The sequence below is a fragment of the Alligator sinensis genome, unplaced genomic scaffold (genome assembly GCF_000455745.1).
Source record: "Alligator sinensis unplaced genomic scaffold, ASM45574v1 scaffold982_1, whole genome shotgun sequence".
Lineage (NCBI taxonomy): Eukaryota > Metazoa > Chordata > Crocodylia > Alligatoridae > Alligator > Alligator sinensis.
In genome coordinates, this window is record NW_005842470.1 from 11,477 (window position 1) to 17,613 (window position 6,137).

At 40.4% G+C, this 6,137-nt stretch overlaps 1 long non-coding RNA gene across 1 annotated transcript in view; it reads right to left on the minus strand.

Moving 5' to 3' along the window:
• Window positions 1-2,565: 2,565 nt before the first annotated feature.
• LOC102380508 overlaps window positions 2,566-6,137 on the minus strand; it is a 64,415-nt gene continuing 60,843 nt past the window's right edge. Inside the window, exon 3 of the long non-coding RNA XR_003095771.1 lies at window positions 2,566-2,629. This is a non-coding gene — a long non-coding RNA (uncharacterized LOC102380508). The remainder of the gene's footprint in view (window positions 2,630-6,137) is intronic.

The window sequence follows — 6,137 nt, forward strand, 5'->3', positions numbered from 1 at the left end:
TCCTCCCCTCAACAGGAAGTGAGACCTTAACTCTAAACTTCCTTTCTTTTCATCAGGCCAGTCTGTTCCTATGCCTGAATTTCCTATTGGCTCAGTAATGCAGTTGGGAAAAATAAAAACATGCTCGTCACTGTAAGTCAAACAAGGGCTTTCAGCCCCACATTGCACAGAAAGCTTTTTGTGGGAATTGAAGGGAGACTTGTTTTTCAGCTTCATGTGGTTCTAGATGAGAGAGACACGCACGGGCAGTTGGTATCACAGAAGTACAATTGATATGCAACTCTTATCATGACTCTTGACAACAATTTTAGGGCAGTACAAACAGCTGTCTACATTTACTAGAGCCACATAGGAGGGCTACTATGCTTATTGAATTATGTACACATCACTGGGGAGTAAAATGTTAGAAGACCCTAAATACTGTTGCACTGGTGCCCATCACTATACTATCTATCTGAGCACTTGAGCGAAGAACTACAACAGTGAGTCAGTCAATAGTGAGATCAAATATTCCTTACAATTGTTAACTAATCAGGTGGAGACAGTCTTTACAGACATGGCTCTGAAGGGCCTAATCAACTCTTTAAACTGCTTTGAAATCTCACAGACCCTGCCAGACTTCAATATGAACAGCATAAATGAAGTCAGCGAAGACGTGCATGAAGATGCAGGCTCATAACACAAAATTTTATTAGCTTGTTTGCAGCATGGATATCATTGCTCTTTATTTTCTTGCTACTAAGCTCAGCAGTTCTTTAATTAATCCATTTTGCTCTAGCGTACTAGTTTTCTTTGTAGGCATAATCAAAGAATAACAGAATCAAATACATTAACTATTTGATTTATTAGAAAAGTCCTGTTTTTTCTTTCTTTAATTTAATTCTATATTGTGAAAAGTTACCAGCCTCCCTTTACAGAAGCTCCCTTTACAGGTCACAAACAGTACTCCATGGAATGCGGCTGCATGTAATTATTTTTATGGATGCCTTGCACTCAATTTTAAGCTGTCTACTTTCAGTCAGAGTTAAGCTGGTTAAGCAAACAGCACAGTTGTCTCAGGAAGCCTCCAGATATGTCCACTGAGCAACTGGTAAACAATCAGTTGGCATTAGGCATCTACCTACCACAAGACCACAGTATCTTTTATCTGGGCAAAAAGATAGGGTTGCTACTGAGCTAAAAGTTAAGCCCTTACAAACAGTCCCAATTGCACCTTGCCTAGACATACCTTCCTCAGTCTCTAGTTCAGAGATTGGTGCACACATGGCTGTTCAACAAGTGATCTCTGTACCTCTTGCTGTCTCTGACATGTATAACACTAGCTGGCTAGGACATGCTTCCAGTTAAAGAACTCTTCCAAATGAACGTTTAAGTATAATGGTGTATTCCTCAGCTCAGACTCCATCAGGCTGGAGCAGAATTACTCTTATAAACTTGAAAAGGGTAATGTCTGTTCTGCAGCTGCAGCGGGCCCTGCACATTCTCAAGCACAAACTTAGCCACCTGCTCCACTTTTATACTCCAGACATAGAAATACACCAGGGATGGGGCTTCAGAGACATCCCCAGTAGTTTGGTTTCCAGCATGCTTGAAAACAAGTGCAAGCAGGAGTGAGCAAGCAAGTAGGGTGTACTAGGAAATATTCTGGCCAGCATGTGCTCCTGCTGTACTATAGACATGCTATATGTATGTACCTCATGCTGTGAGTGATCCTAAGGCATGGTGCCGAAGCAGTTAAAGCATTTTGCTATGATTTCAGAGCATAAGTTCAAACCTTCCTCAGCTCTCATACCAAAGGCTGCCAGTAAATGGGTCCCCTGGTCATCTGGCTAGAAGTCAAAGGTGGCAGGATGCAGTGCTGGCCAAATCACTCCTTTGCTATGGAAACTGGGGTGCCTTTACCACATTAGCCTGATGGGCCACCTAGACTCAGGCAGACCTTTGAGCCCATGAGTGACTGGAGAAATTGAATTATTTTTTTCCATGAAGCAGAGGCACTACTTGGAAAAAAAAAAGTCTAACCAGCAAGAACAGAACAATCCATTTGGTGATCCCCAAGTGCCCTCTTCCTCTGACAATGAGCAATAAAACATCACCACGACAAACTCTGAGGCATTGCTGTTGCTGAAACCCTACACATGGACATAAAATCTATTAAGTGACTTTTTCACACCAAGGACAGATTGGTTGTCAAGGCTGCTTGTTTAAACTGAATTTGCATTGAAAACATGACTATCAACCGAGCACATGCAGGTCATTACTTTAGGTAGAGATTATTAGCAAACTCGTATGTCAATAATTTTTACCCGATCATCACCAACACCGTACCTTGGAAACATATAGGAAACAAACTTGTCCTAATAACATGAGACAGGAAGCAAGTGTCTCATTGGTTTGGCGACTGGATTCATTAGGAAAACATTTAAAAATGCGCTGACTGTTGCATTGCAGATTTCAAATAGTAATGCTTACATACTGCATATATGTCACATGTAGCAGTTCCACAACATACTGGTCTCAACCTTTCCACCATTCATGAATGCATTAAGATGCTTGATAACTTACGTGGAATCAGTGTCCTTTTCTTTCTTCCGTATACCAAAGGCCTTCCTTGTACGCTTTTTCAATCCTGTGGACAAAAGGAAAGGAGTCAGAAGGACATCTCAATATTATGCTACCAATAGACTTTAATGAAACCCGCTTGCTCCATTAGCACCTGCAATTTAAGAAAATGAGACTTTATTGACAATTGATAGGCAAACTCTTGCTTTTTAGCAGTTCATCTATTAATTTGTTTTGCATATTAATTATATTAACTAACAATAACAACATTTCAGTATCAGTGCTTATGTACATGCTCTTTATTTTTGGTATGGAACTTAGAAAAATATATCTTGGTGGACTCAATAATGTATGAAACTATGAAACCACTGAAATAATTGAGTAAATGCTCATGCTAGATTACAGTCTTCATCAGCTTTTGTTAGAAGTTTAGAGATACACATTATTTTCCAATTCGTGGTTTTGTACATCCATAGTCTTGTTATCACAGAGAAGTAAGGCTGGAACGGACCTCAAAAATCACCTAGTCCACCTGGAGAAGGTTGCAGGTTCAATTCTCTGGTTGGACTAGATGATCTCTTGAGGTCCCTTCTAGCCTTCTCTATGATAACAAGACTATGGATGTACAAAACCATGACACCAGAAAATAGTGTACATCTCTATACATTCTTCATTAGCTTTTGTTAAAAGTTAATGAAGAATGTAAACTAACATGAGCATTTACTCCTTAATTATTTCAGTGCTGTCACAGGTTTCATACATCATCCTTAAATGTGGAAGACAAGCTTCTCCTCATCCTTTTTTTCTTTGTAAATACCACAGAATCAAAAACCATCCGTATCATTCTGACTGCTAAGAGCTTTGCAATTACTCAAGGTGACTTGCAGATCAATATGCTCTACAGCATTAGTAGTATTACAGAATATTGATTAACTAGGAAAAAAATAACCCCTCCCCCAAGGTTGTACATATCCCACCTGTCGCTATGCATGAAGGAGACTTCAGTTCAGGAGCAGTTTCTGCCCTCCTTACTGAGACTTCTGTTGTTACAGCAATACCCTTCAATTCACCTCCAAAGACCAAGTGTACAAAACTAGAATATTCCCTATTGGCCTATTGAGAAACTGGAGCTTGTGTGGCTTATCCATCTGGTTGAAAAAAGAATCCTCCAACAGTAAGTGCTGCCAGTGGATTGAGAGAAGAAGCAGAGAAAGAACAGATAATCCCTACAGCCCAAAGTTACAACTGATTTGCCAACCATAACCTTTCCAGAGAAACATAGGCCTCAAGTAGTGTTCCCTGTCCAATAGGGTTTTATTGAAATTCACCTCTTATAATGTGTTCACGCATCTTCATGTGAAACTATAATTATAAGCCAACTTCTCTTCTACATACATTTGTTACTCTGTTATTCAAAACAAGTTAATTTCTGAACAGTGCTGTTGCACATACCTGTTACAATGGCAAATATGACTATACAGTAAACCGACTGGGATCCTTCCTTAAAATTAAACAGGCCAGTCCAAGTACCAAGAACAACAGCTATAAAGTGTCATCCTCAATTTACTTAGCCAACTCATGTCTGCACCATAACTCAGTGGTTTTAAATGCTTTGTTAGCCAAAGACCTAACATATTACTGAGTCCTAGGCAGGAAAGAAAAGAACATCAGTGAAAGACTGAAGGTCAGTTCCCACATAAAGAACTTCACTGGAGGCCAGAAAAACTCTAAGTATAGAATGTGGAGTCTGATTTTCTAGGTAAAGAGTAATTTGAAAGTTGCTATGGAGAGAGAAAACTCTAGTGGCTGCTGCAATATGTAAGCATAAAGAGACAGTGTTCTTCAGCACTGTGAGGGTGCTCTTAACAGAAGGATGCACTATACAGCTAAGTACAGACAATCAAAAAGGCTGAATTAATTCAATCTTCACAGGTCAGTCTAAACTGTGTAGACTGAACTGATAAGCAAAAGTAAACAGACATTCATTTCCGATTCCAGAAATTCAGCCCCATACCGGCAGTGACCTGGGCCTGAAGCTGGGTGGTGCTAGAGCATGCCTTCTTGCTCAGCTGGAGCAGACAGCTTGAGCCAAGGCTAGCCTGCCTACTCTGCGAGGCAGGGTTTTCTGTGGAAGTGCAGAGCAGCCTGGGATGCTGGGGGACTGAGAGTTAACTTGAAACTGGAGGGAATCTGGACACACAAAAATCAATGAAGTGATCTAACTAAAATCAGTTAAGTCCAATATTATATCCCTCCAGGTTTATCTTAAACCAGTTTCAGCCATTTTGAAAGTGGTTTATGTGCACTGCGTTACAGATTTGAATCGGCTCCAATCGCTTACACTGGTTTATGTGTAATTTCTGTCCCTAGCCTACCTGAACATTTTCTCCAAGGCCACCAGGCTAGAACAGACTTTTCTTTTACACAGTTTGCCATGCTTCTTTGTCCCACCTTTAAAATTGTGCTATATTTATAGAATGCTCCATAAATACCCAGTTCCTTGGATCTGTGTCTCTACTAGCCACAATACAATTACATCCCACATTTATCCGTATAAAAAATCCATTTAGCATTTAATATCTAGCACTAGTAATACTTACTAATATTTCCACTGATTCTTGGACTGATGAGAAAAGCATTCACTTTACCCTTATTTAGTATCAATAGAAATTAAGCCTTATGTCTTGTATCACTACACACAATTCCAACCTTCTAGTCCAACATGACTGGTATCAACAGCTATGAACAACAGAAGAACTTACAACACTTTGAGCCACTTGTACAGCAATCAGGGTAAATACCAAGAACTCTAAAATGGATTATTTGTGCTGTTGGGAAGAGGCTGGGGATAACATGCCTGGTGACAGTAGAAGTACTTTGCAAAATGACAAATATGACATTATTTTCCTTATTCTTTCAGGACTAGCTGATATTCAAATATCCTGCAAGGCACATGTACAGCATGCACACTAGTAGAGATTCTGCAGCATTTCAGGCTGAAGACAAAGTTTGATGGGGTTGGTCAGACTTTGGAACTAGTCATTTGAACAGATGGGATGTTTGCTAACCTGGGAGTATTTTGCCAGCCACTGCTGAGTGACTGAGCAGTCGGTTCCCAACTGGCCTCCCCAGGCAGGATTATTAGTGGACAGTACACTCCTCCTTGGGATTCAGCACCACATTGCTATCTAATATTGAAAATACTCCTCTGCCAGAGGTCAGGAAAGCACTGGCATTATGCATGTATTGCAATAAGGTGGCCTAGCTTCAGCTCAAAATGGCCCTCACCTTTTTTGTTGTTGTTGTTTTTGTTTTTTTAAACTAACTAATGACATTTCCTAATCAGACACTGACAGACATGATGCATCTTCTCTGAAACTGCTTTAATCCTCAGGCAGCAGCTTTTAAAGTGATGACTAGATGCTAAAGCAGACAGCCAATTAGTTGCAATGCCCATCTGGTGGCTGGGCTCACTGTGTGTGTATCCTGTACATTCCCTAGCCAGAATGGTCACAGTTCAGCAGCTGCGGCTCTACTAGTTGAACCAGAGAGAGAGAGAGAGAGAGAGAGAGAGA